The sequence below is a fragment of the Schistocerca serialis genome, chromosome 2 (genome assembly GCF_023864345.2).
Source record: "Schistocerca serialis cubense isolate TAMUIC-IGC-003099 chromosome 2, iqSchSeri2.2, whole genome shotgun sequence".
Classification (NCBI taxonomy): domain Eukaryota; kingdom Metazoa; phylum Arthropoda; class Insecta; order Orthoptera; family Acrididae; genus Schistocerca; species Schistocerca serialis.
Window position 1 is genome coordinate 255,908,952 of NC_064639.1, and position 13,877 is coordinate 255,922,828.

The window sequence follows — 13,877 nt, forward strand, 5'->3', positions numbered from 1 at the left end:
TCGTTTCGACTTCCCCCAATGATTTTAGAAATTCTGTTGGAATGTTATCTATACCACCTGCCTTATTTGATCTTAAGTCCTCCAAAGCTCTTTTAAATTTTGATTTTAATACTGGATCTCCTATCTCTTCTCCTGTTTCTTCTTCTGTCACATTAGACAAATCTTCCCCCTCATAGAGGCTTTCAATGTATTCTTTCCACCTATCCGCTCTCTCCTCTGCATTTAACAGCGGAATTACCGTTGCACTCTTAATGTTATCACCCTTGCTTTTAATGTCACCTAAGGTTCTTTTGACTCTCCTGAACGCCGAGTCTGTCCTTCCTACAACCATTTCTGTTTCGATGTCTTCTCATTTTTCCTGCAGCCATTTCGTCTTAGCTTCCCTGCACTTCTTATTTATTTCATTCCTCAGCGACTTATATTTCTCTATTCCTGAGTTTCCCGGAACATTTTTGTATTTCCTCCTTTCATCGATCAATTGAATAATTCTTTCCCATGGTTTCTTCGCAGTTACCTTCTTTGTACCTATGTTTTCCTTCCAAACTTCTATGATGGTCCTTCTCAGAGATGTCCATTTCTCTTCAACTGTACTGCCTACTGGGCTATTCCTTATTGCTGTATCTATAGACTTAGAGAACTTCAACCGTATCTCCTCATTCCTTAGTACTTCCGTATCCAACTTCTTTACGTGTTGATCCTGACTAATGTCGTAAACTTCAGCCTACTCTTCATCACTACTATATTGTGATCTGAGTAAATGTCTGCTCCTGGGTACGCCTTACAATCCAGTATCTGATATCGGAATCTCTGTCTGACCATGATGTAATCTAACTGAAAACTTCCCGTATCACCCGAACTTTTCCAGGTATACCCCCTCCTCTCGTGATTCTTGAACAGAGTATTCGATATTACTTGCTGATACTTGCTACAGAACTCAGTCTTTCTCCTCTCTCATTCCCTGTCCCAAGCCCATATTCTCCTGTGACCTTTTCTTCTACTCCTTCCCCAACAACTGCATTCCAGTCTTCCATGAGTATTAGATTTTCATATCCCTTTACTTACTGTATTACCCTTTCAATATCCTCATACACTTTCTCTATCTCTTCATCTTCAGCTTGCGACGTCGTCATGTGTACCTGAACTATCGTTGTCGGTATTCGCTTGCTGTCGATTCTGATAAGAATAACCCTATCACTGAACTGTTCACAGTAACATACTCTCTGCCCTACGTTCCTATTCATAACTAATCCTACTCCCGTTATACCATTCTCAGCTGCTGTTGAGATTACCCTATACTCATCTGACCAGAACTCCTTGTCTTCTTTCCACATCACTTCACTGACCCCTACTATATCTAGATTGAGCCTTTGCATTTCCCTTTTCATGTTTGTATTTTCACTACCACGTTCAAGCTTCTGACATTCCACGCCCCCACTCGTAGAATGCTATCCTTCCGTTGATTAATCAGTCTTTTTCTCATGGTAACCTCCCCATTGGCAGTCCTCTCCCGGAGACCCGAATGGGGGACTATTCCGGAATCTTTTGCCAATGGAGAGATCATCACATGTCCTGTGAATACACGCTGTGTGTCTTTAATGCAGTGGTTTCCATTGCCTTCTGCATCCTCATGCTGTTGATAATTGCTGATTATTCCGCCTTTAGAGGCAGTTTCCCACCCCTCGGGCAAGAGAGTGCCCTGAACCTCTGTCCATTCCTCCGCCCTCTTTGACAAGGCCACTGGTGGTGTGAGGGGTGACATCTTATGCGGTAGTCGAATGTTTATCGAAATTTAAGCAGCGGCGGGATTCCAACCCGGAACCGAAGATGCTTTGATTATGAATGAAAGACGCTACCCCTAGACCACGTGTGCCCAAAACAACATAAATGAATAAGATATTACTCATTCTGGACTTCGAAACTGTCTGTGTTTATTTGCTGTCCTATGTCAATCTGAAGCAGTATGCAAATTTGGCATTTCATATCTATAATTTATATAAACGGCTAAAAAAACTTGTCCTCGCGCGAGATCGTAACCGTAATCCACAGCAGTCCTCATTTCAGCAGCAGTTTAATTTAACATTTTGCAACCGATTTCAGTTATATATTGCCCATGACCAGACGGTTACTCATACTGAAGAGTGCTACTTAACGATAAGTTGTCTTAGCACACAACTGTTTTGTTCACTGTTCGCCGCTGGAGTGGCAGTTGGGAATATTTGAGGAGAAACAGTGCCAGTGAGTGGCCGGAAATCGACTGCCAGCGGGGCCTTCTGTTGGCGTGGAGCTGCGGCTCGTATCTGTCGCGATTGAAACCATGACGTGTGCGGATTGCGGATAATGTTTCTGCAGCTGTTGTGGTGCGACATCGTGTAAGACACTTTTTGTAAGTCAGTAGTTCACCCACATTTATGGCATCCCAAACTTCTTCTGCATCCATGACACACTGGATGAGTGGTTTATGATGTTACACTACTGCACAGCTTAATCTGACACTGATTTGGACGTAATTATTCCACATAGTCGCAGTACTTAAACTTAGCCAGCATGGCAACAGTGAATCCAGAAAAAATTATGTTTCCATTCAGTAAATTGCGAGACACATTGTAATTTAGTCGTAAAATGACCACCTTGTAAGCTAGGCGAAAACGTTAATTTTCCAATGCTCTATTGCTTATTATGCACGAATTATTCAGGCAGCAGAATTCCAAACGAACATGTAGTTAAAAAATGGCTCTGACCACTATGGGACTTAACTTCTGAGTTCATCAGTCCCCTAGAACTTAGAACTACTTAAACCTAACTAAACTAAGGACATTACACACATCCATGCCCAAGGCAGGATTCGAACCTGCGACCGTAGCGGTCTCGCGGTTCCAGACTGTAGCGCCTAGCACCGCTCGGCCACCCCGGCCGGCCGAACATGTAGTGAACGACGGTAATTCAGCTCCAGTCCTGTAAGTCCATCGTTTGTCACTGGGTTGCCAAACACTTTTCACACAGCATTTTATACAGGACTGTTTCTGTAATGGGAGTTCAGTGGCATCCTTCCTTTAGCCATTGTCTTATGATGCGGCTAAAACATCTGAAGTGTATGAGTTTCGAAGTGAAACGTCTATTGATTCAAATAGCTAATGTGTAGTACTTTGATATCATGTCCATTATAATTATCCGGGCTGTTATGCCGTGGTCGGTTGATGAATTCTCGGTAGCGAGCCAGTGTGTGTGTTGGACCTTCCATCAAGCTACGGACCCCCTTGAAGATGTCTCCCGCAGTCGGAGACGAAACGTTGGGAATCACCTCAGAATTCATCAACCGACCACGGCATAACAGCCGGGATAATTATAATGGACATGATATTTCCGGCCGTGAAAGTTTACATTTTAGTATCAGTACTTTGACAACAGTGGAAGCAATACTGCAACAAACTTATTACTTAAGCAACTGTAACTTATGGAACTTGTGTAATGACTGTAATTTTAGTTGCGTAGCAGACTCTAATTCGCATAAGCAGTTATCTGCAGAATAAATATATTTACCATAAGAATTAATTCTGTGTCTGCTTAGTACTAATCAGTCAGGTGCTTCGCGTATGGGACTGAGTAGATTGACGTGTTTCCCTTCGAACGTTAAGCGTTTTTGGTTTCATTCGCTACTTGTTCCTGTTGGAAACGTGGGGTGGTGTAGCAGTGAAGGCGTTCGTAGTCACACTGCAGTGCATACATACCTTGTGGAGTAGGATGATATGAGCAGAGCCTTATAAGAGCTGCTGGTCATAAGAAGGGAAGACAACACCACAGTAAATACAGGGTGAGTCACCTAACATTACCGCTGGATATATTTCGTAAACCACATCAAATACTGACGAATCGATTCCACAGACCGAACGTGAAGAGAGGGACTAGTGTAATTGGTTAATACAAACCATAAAAAAATAGACGGAAGTATGTTTTTTAACACAAACCTACGTTTTTTGAAAATGGAACCCCGTTAGTTTTGTTAGCACATCTGAACATATAAACAAATACGTAATCAGTGCCGTTTGTTGCATTGTAAAATGTTAATTACATCCGGAGATATTGTAACCTAAAGTTGACGCTTGAGTACCACTCCTCCGCTGTTCGATCGTGTGTATCGGAGAGCACCGAATTATGTATGGATCCAAAGGGAACGGTGATGGACCTTCGGTACAGAAGAGACTGGAACAGCACATTACGTCCACTTGCTAACACCTTTTTATTGGTCTTTTTCACTGACGCACATGTACATTACCATGAGGGGTGAGGTACACGTACACTCGTGGTTTCCGTTTTCAATTACGGAGTGGAGTAGAGTGTGTCCCGACATGTCAGGCCAATAGATGTTCAATGTGATGGCCATCATTTGCTGCACACAATTGCAATCTCTGGCGTAATGAATGTCGTACACGCCGCAGTACATCTGGTGTAATGTCGCCGCCGGCTGCCACAATATGTTGTTTCATATCCTCTGGGGTTGTAGGCACATCACGGTACACATTCTCCTTTGACGTACCCCACAGAAAGAAGTCGAGAGGTGTAAGATCAGGAGAACAGGCTGGCCAATTTATGCGTCCTCCACGTCCTTTGAAACGCCCGTCGAACATCATGTCAAGGGTCAGCCTAGTGTTAATAGCGGAATGTGCAGGTGCACCATCATGCTGATACCACATACGTCGACGCGTTTCCAGTGGGACATTTTCGAGCAACGTTGGCAGATCATTCTGTAGAAACGCGATGTATGTTGCAGCTGTTTGGGCCCCTGCAATGAGGTGAGGACCAATGAGGTGGTCGCCAATGATTGCGCACCATACATTTACAGTCCACGGTCGCTGTCGCTCTACCTGTCTGAGCCAGCGAGGATTGTCCACGGACCAGTAATGCATGTTCCGTAGATTCACTGCCCAGTGGTTTGTGAAACCCGCTTCATCGGTAAACAGGTAGAACTGCAACGCATTCTCTGTTAATGCCCATTGACAGAATTGCACTCGATGATTAAAGTCATCACCATGTAATTGCTGATGTAGCGACACATGAAACGGGTGAAAGCGGTGACGATGCAGTATGCGCATGACACTACTTTGACTCAATCCACCGGCTCTCGCAATGTCCTGTGTACTCATATGTGGGTTCATGGCAACAGCAGCTAACACACCAACTGCACCCGATTCTCCTGTGACGGGCCTGTTACGGACCCGTTTGCGTGCTACGACCAAACCTGTTGCATACAGTTGGCGGTAGATGTTTTGCAATGTGTGGCACGTTGGATGCTCTCTGTCCGGATACCGTTCTGCATACACCCTGCAGGCTTCAGCTGCATTTCGTCGACACTCGCCATAGATGAGTATCATCTCCGCCTTTTCAGAGTTCGAATACACCATGGTCACAGTTCCTACAACACTACACTATCACAGACGTCTGGTAACACGGTGTACTACAGTTGGTCTGCGTGCGGAGACGAATGCAGAATAACAATAGCAGCAAGCGCTACATGCGGACACTGCGACAGCTAGACCAAACCACAACAGTGCACTACAACCACACTCGTAAACACGGTTGTCATCGTAAACATGTCCCTGCAGATGCTGCTCGCCGACCGTGGCCCGTGTTTGTTACAACACGCAACTGAACGTCGGAGGTTTCAAGCGTCAACTTTAGGTTACAATATCTCCGGATGTAATTAACATTTTACAGTGCAACAAAGGGCACTGATTACGTATTTGTTCATATGTTCAGATGTGCTAACAAAACTAACGTGGTTCCATTTAAAAAAACTTAGGTTTGTGTTAAAAAACATACTTCCGTGCATTTTTGTATGGTTTGTATTAAACAATTACACTAGCCCCTCTCCTCACGTTCGGTCTGTGGAATCGGTTCGTCAGTATTTGATGTGGTTTACGAAATATATCCAGCGGTAACGTTAGCTGACTCACCCTGATATATATATATATATATATATATATATATGGGGTATATGTATGTGTGTGTGTGAGTTCTAAATATTGTATTATATTACGGAAAAATCTGTACATATAAAGCAATTTGAACTGTTAAAAATATCAGACAGAAATGAGTCAATGGGAAACACAGTGCATATAGACACTTGTTTTATTAGTATTAGTATTAATTTTAAAAATGTATATAGTTATCTTTAAACCAGAAAAGGTTATTGTAAAAGTAAAAAAAAATTATTGTTGAAAAGAAGATGTTATTTCACTCTTGTACAAATGTATATATGCCACCAGTCAAAGTACAAAAAAGCATTGTTTAATTAACTTTAGGGAACATGCTGTTTTACATAAAAAATTCGATGGTTGTGAATTTGACTGACTTTTGCTGTGTGTTATCAACAGTCAGACTGAGCTGTTGGTGTTTTTATCCACAAGAATGGTATAAATATGAAGCAATAAGAACAGTGTCTAGTCGGCCGAAGTGGCCGTGAGGTTAAAGGCGCTGCAGTCTGGAAGCGCAAGACCGCTACGGTCGCAGGTTCGAATCCTGCTTCGGGCATGGATGTTTGTGATGTCCTTAGGTTAGTTAGGTTTAACTAGTTCTAAGTTCTAGGGGACTAATGACCTCAGCAGTTGAGTCCCATAGTGCTCAGAGCCATTTGAACCATTTTTGAACAGTGTATAAATGCCTGTATTCATCCAGTGCCAAAGTGTAGAAGTGTAGATCCTATAAGTATCAAGTCTGTAGAAGCTGAATTCAGACGATATACCTACAAATATATGTGTTGTTGCACATGTAGGTTTGAATACTATACACGCTAAATTTAAGACATATAGAAAGCAATTATTTGCTAAATATTGCTGAACTGAATGATTGTTATGATGTATATATGTAAACATAAGAAAAATTTCAAAAAAGGTGTTCTTAATTTTGCACCATATCCCCATCCTCATTATTCAGATTTCAGTATAAAGTAAAGCAAAAGACATAGCCACCTTGACTTAGTGAGTAAGGTGCTTCATTCCTTAACAGCAAAACAACATAACATGCTTTGATGGTTGCACATATTATTATTATTTTTATAAAGAAATGATAGTGTCTGAAAAAAATCATTTATTTAGCTATTCTTCCTTTTTACAACCATCACAGTGCAGTTCAATAGCGGGAGGACCATCAAACTAACATCATGCATTCACATCACAATGCTTATTGCAGAGCTCATGCTTAGAAAGAAACCCATCATTTGTAAACAGCCAGTTAGATGTGTGTAAAATATCAAATAAAAGCAGTATAAGTTGCGTAGGAAACAAACACACTGATAAGCCAAAATATTATGACCTTTGCCCACTGCGACGTTGGCTGCCGCCTGGTGGCGTTGCGGGCACATGACATGGTAACAAAAGTAAGTAAGCAGAGCAGACACGGAGGGAGTGCCACCCTAGTAAAGAAATGGGCTGCAAATGGGGAAATCCACTGAGAAAAGCATCTTTGACAACAGGCAGATTATTATTACGTAGAGCCTGTAAACGAGTAAATCGAAAACGACGAAGCTGGTCGATTGCTCACATGCTACTGTCGTGTGCATCTATGAGGTAGACGGTGAAACTACCGCTAGGTGCTAATGGGGTTCAGAGGTTTGTCTGCTCTGTAAAGTAGGATAGATGGTGATCTGTGGCATCTCTGCCGAAAGAGCACAATACTAATGCATTTTGGAGCATATCGTTATGATACATTGTTAAACAAGGAGCTCCGCAGCAGACCACCCCTACATGTTCACATTTTGACCCAACGACATTATCTGTTACGATTTCAGTGGGCACAAGACCATTGGCATTCAACTGTTGATCAACGGAAGCGTGTCGGCTCTACAGGTGAATGGCTTTATCACTACACTAGATAGTTGGTCGTCTCCACAAACGGCGTCATCGAGGTGAATTGCGACTCGAAATGTTCTGCGCGCCGAGGACACAGGCTGGTGCGAGCAGTATTATACGATGGGCGACATTGTCCTGCGCATGTATAAGACCTGTGGTAATAATCAAAGACACACTGACAGCTGCGAACCATCTGCATCCTGTCATGCTTTATGTCTTCCCCGATGGCGATGTCAACTTTGAGCAGTAAAATTGTCTATGTCTCGGAGCAAGAACCGTGCTACAGTGGTTTGAGGAGCATTATAGTGAATTCACACTGATGTGTTTGCGACAAAATTCCCCTAATGTAACTACTATGGAACCCATCTGGGTTACTATCGGGCGTCATCACCGCGTAAGCAAATCAACGGCCCGTTATTTACGAGAATTACATGTTACGTGACCTAGGCGTAGACATCTAATGCCTCATACCTCCACAAACCTAGCAACAAACTGTCAGATCCCTGACACGCAGAATCAGTGCTGTATTTCGTTGCAAAGACGGTCAAACAAACTATTAACCAGGTGGTCGTAATGTTTTGGCTCACCAGTGTAATAGTCAACAGCATAAAACTGTGCCATCTTTCCTACACATGTATAACAGCACTTCATGCTTTTTTTTTATTTCAGCCACTCGTATATATAATAAGAAATAACGGGTTGTTTTTCATTGAAACCGTAGTCCTCTAGGCGAAGTGTTGTATAATATTCGGTTTCGATTGTTTCCAGAATATCGACGACATCTGTGATAAACAGGCTTCCTGAATACACCAGAGTTGTGCAGTCACTAAACTTCCATAAGAGAGATTTGATGACAGTATTCGATGTACGAACACATGCATCAGTAGTCATAACGTGCAATATACATTCACTTTCCATCACACAAGGCCGGCTGGAATGGTCGAGCGGTTCTAGGCGCTACAGTCTGGAACCGCACGACCGCTACGGTCGCAGGTTCGAATCCTGCCTCGGGCATGGATCTTTGTGATATCCTTAGGTTAGTTGGGTTTAAGTAGTTCTAAGTTCTAGGGGACTGATGACCTCAGAATTTAAGTCCCATAGTGGTCAGAGCCATTTTTTGAACCTCACACAAGTTTATAAAGAGAGAGGTCGCTCTGCACTTACAGAATATAGCGTCAGGGATTATACATCTTGCTCATTTTTGCATGAGTGTAGCTCAGGGTTCGTATTTATTCTCTTATACTGAAAACCAAATATGCAATATTCAAAATTTGCATCCACTCACTGCTGCTGAAAAACATTATATACACGCATTAAAAAACGTTTTGCGTCAGCCTGGTTCCCAGAACTCCTGAGGACAGACACGTTGACTGTGGATACTGTGCCACAGACACAGTCCCTTTGACTGTTCAGGGATGTCACTAAACCCGTAAAAAGATGTAAACAACCATGCATGAGCAACGCCTATTAGACAGAGGGGGTCCGACAGCTGAAAAGTTCCAGTCATTCCACCAGGAAGGAGATACACGGCTCGCGTTGTCTGTAGCTCAACCATGCCAAGACGGTCAATACCGTGGTTCGATCGCGTCAGCATTGTTACTTTGTGCCAGGAAGGGCTCTCAACAAGGGAAGTATCCAGGCGTCTCGGAGTGAACCAAAGCGATGTTGTTCGGACATGGAGGAGATACAGAGAGACAGGAACTGTCGATGACGTGCCTCGCTCAGGCCGCGCAAGGGCTACTACTGCAGTGGATGACCACCACTTACGGATTTTGGCTCGGAGGAACACTGAGAGCAACACCACCATGTTGAATAATGCTTTTCGTGCAGCCACAGGACGTCGTGTTAAGGCTCAAACTGTGCGCAATAGGTTACTTGAAGCGCAACTTGACTCCCGACGTCCATGGCGAGGTCTATCTTTGCAACCACGACACCATGCAGCGCGGTACAGATGGGCCCAACAACATGCCGAATGGACCGCTAAGGATTGGCATCACGTTCATTTCATCGATGAGTGTCGCATATGCCTTCAACCACACAATCGTCAGAGACGTGTTTGGAGGCAAACCAGTGAGGCAGAACGCCTTAGACACACTGTCCAGCGAGTGCAGCAAGGTGGAGGTTCCTTGCTGTATTGGGGTGGCATTATGTGGGGCGACGTACAGCGCTGGTGGTCATGGAGGGCGCCGTAACGGCTGTACGATACGTGAATGCCTTCCTCCGACCGATAGTGCAACCATATCGGCAAAATACTGGCGAGGCATTCGTCTTTATGGACAACAATTTGCGCCTCCATGGTGCACATCTTGTGAATGACTTCCTTCATGATAACGACATCGCTCGACTATAGTGGCCAGCATGTTCTCCAGACATGAACCCTGTCAAACATGCCTGGTATAGATTGAAAAGGGCTGTTTAAGGAAGACGTGACCCACCAACCACTCTGAAGGATCTACGCCGAATCGCCGTTGAGGAATGGGACAATGTGGACTAACAGGGCCTTGCTGAACTTACGGATAGTATGCCACGTTGAATACAGGCATGCATCAATGCAAGAGGACGTCGTACTAGGTATTGGAGGTACCGGTGTGTACAGAAATCTGGACCACCACCTCTGAAGGTCTCGCTGTATGGTGGTACAACATGCAATGTGTGGTTTTCCTGAGCAATGAAAAGGCGGGAAATGGTGTTTACGTTGATCTCTGTTCCAACTTTCTGTACAGGTTCCGGAACTCTGGGAACCGAGGTGATGCAAAAATTTTTTTGATGTGTGTCTACGAACAGCTATCAATAAATTATTCTCCTAGTCATGTGAGAGCTCTCAAAGAGTAATCACGTCGAGACATATAGCAACATTTTCTGCTGCAAGACACTTGCAACGTAAGTATTAGCACTCATTATAATGAATAATAATTAGTCGCAAAAATATAAGTTTAAGTAATTTTCTTCTTTTATCTTACAGTAGCTGCCTGATGTACAAATGATGCTGTTTAATGTCAGCTTCAGTTTAAACAAGAGCAACTGTAAACTTTTCAGCTTGGAAATGACGTCACATCACGAGCTCCATCCGGTGGTAGTATTCGAAAATCCTGGATATAGTGACATCGAAGAAAAATTACGCCTTGATTAGTGGGTTCGTCGATGTAGTGCTTCAGCGCAGATTTGCCCTTTATTTCATAGAAACGCTCACTATCTCTGTGATAGTGGGTTATCATATGGTCACAGAAGGGGACCTCCCGTGAACAGTTCAACTGTTTAACAAGAGAGTGCACTCAAATATAGGAGAACACTTTTAAAAATGTAATGTATGCCAGTTATGCAATCCAGCACGCTCTAGACTGTCGAGAAAGCTGGTGGCCACGTATCTATGGGCGCTACGAGATAATGTGGAGGAGTCTGCTGGAGATGGCGCGTGAAACTCTTCTCCCATCAGAAGAAACCCTCGCTCACGATTCATATCGCACATTGATGTCAGTAGTAGTGTGTGAACCAGCTGTGCCAAGTGTAGGCACAGAACCACGATCTTACTAAAGCGTATTCATATACCCTGCTATATGTAAGAGTTTATAAATATACGAAACAAAAAAGGGTTGTGCGTAATTTTCATTTTTTGCTATATGGTTCCCTGTATGCTACTGTAAATGCACAGTCATCACCAAAGCTGAATGTACGAAACACCCTCGTCACAGGGTCTTATAGTATCTGACTTGTATTGCAATGATACTGGAAACCGGGACAAGAAGAAGAAGAAGAATAGTTTGTTATTTCATGCTAAGTGGTGGTGGTGGTGAAATATTATATACTTCTCAATAAACACATATGTGCTCGTGTTATCATCGTTGTTCTAACAACACGTTGGGATAGGCATCGGCATAATATTATTTGCTTATTACATATTTGTCCCTGAGCTGACTTCCGATCACAAGGCTATGCACAAGCTGGCAGTTGCCTCACCAGCATTATTCTCCCAACATGTTGGACCAGGAGTGCTAACACTCCCTATAATTAACCCATACAGAACAGCTCCTGTCTACTTCACTTCGATCTTCATTGATGGCTACTACTGCATCAGTATGAAGCATTAGTCTGAGTGTGCTAACGCTAATGGTGAAGGAATGAGTAAGCACTCTCATTTGCCAGGCAATGACAATAAGGTCACAAGCATATCATCACCACTCTTTGAAGATTAAAAACTATGGCTTCATGATGAATGATTTGCAGGAAGATAGGTGGAAGTGTACGGTGAGTTTTTTTCCACAGTATCAAAACTCTAGGGATTGATCAGTGAGAGGATATGGAACAAAAAAGGTCTAATGAAGTTATGTCTGGAAATGTATGGTTTTCATGCTAGATACCATTTATTCAATCATTGTTACAGAGACTGCAGACTAATACACACTGTACCATGCAGTCACAATTACAGTATGCAGTATGTTTCCTCCTAGAGGGTGGTACTGTTCCTCATATCTCATGCCCTAGAACCCTCTTCTGCCATAGTAATTGATAATGTTGTGTCCAGTCCACTTCTGTTACTGATTCAACTCGTAACGGATGTGATACAGCGTTTTACACAATGGTTCCAAATTAGGATCGAAAGCTTTCCTACATGGTGTTTACTGACAGAAGCTTGCCGACATGGTGTTTACTTACAGAAAGGCAAATGGAATTTGTGGTGGGCAGCAAGATTATAACAGGAGGCCTATCCCCACCGACAACAACTACAGCTTACAATGTTTGCAACAGTGTTTCGCCGTTTGCCTGAGACAGGGTCGTTTCACGAAGCAGGAAATCATGAAGAACGTATTTGAAATGTTCAGACACCAGATTTGGGGGAAAATGTGATTACAGTGTGGAAGGTGTCCACTGTGTCAGTATCAGGTAGTTGGCCCCCTCAGTACAGGGCAAACCAGACGTCCATGGGGAACACTCTCCATTACTGTTGTTGCTACCTTTATCACTTACAGTGTGTGCAGGCCTCACTAGCGACAAACTTTTCACATCGGGAGCAGTTATGTCACTGGTTTCTTCACCAGGCAACAACGACTATGGGATTTGTGCCTCCGTCCTGTCCATAGATGAGGCCGTCTTTACACTGTGTGATATCTTCAGCTTTCATAAGAGTCATCTGTAGGATAGTATGCAGAACCCCCATGCTATGGCGATAGCGAATCTTCAGCAGCCAGAATGTGTGGGCGGGGATAATTGGTGACTGTATTTTGGGACCAGTATTCCCTCAACGTCGCCTAACAGGCCGGAACTGTCGGCGTTTCTTGTGGGTGACTTTGCCTCCCCATGCTGGAAGGAGTGCCATTGATGATTCGAGGGATTATGTGGCTGCTACATGATGCTGCTCCAGCCCACTTCGCCGTTAACGTTCGGACGCATCTCGATCGTGTCTTTTCTTGTTGATGGATCGGACGCGTGAGTCCAGTTGCATGGTCTGCTCGTTCACTGGATCTCAACCTGTGCGGTTCCTGTTTATGGGGCCATCTCAAAAGCATCGTGTATGCAGAACCCGTCCAGATGTGGAGACATTGGAACAACGTATTCATGCTGCCTTTGACACTGTTCGGATGCAGCCTGCCGATGTGCACGTATGAGAAGAAACATGCTATGGCATGTACACACATGCAATGAGGCACATTTAAACCATTGTCAACACATACTGTAACTGTAGGTGTATGGTACAGCGCATATTAGGCCGCAGTGTCTGTAACAATGTATGATTGAATAAATGTTCTCTAGAATGGACGTAAGTTCATTAGACATTTTTGTTTCATATCCTTTCATCGATCAGTCCATAGAGTTTGTACATGGAGGAAAAAATAACGCTGTGTATACATATGATACCTGAGTACGTGTTTAAAAAGTTATTTATGTTCGCAGACAATGCTCTAAGATGCTCTCTTGTCCGAAACAAACTTTAGTTAGAGTTCCCTCGTTTTCGTGGGTACGTGATCAGTATCTATCTTCTGTCTTGCAGCCCGTGTTGGTCCTCAGAACCATTCTATCTCTCATATCATTTCGAAAACGATC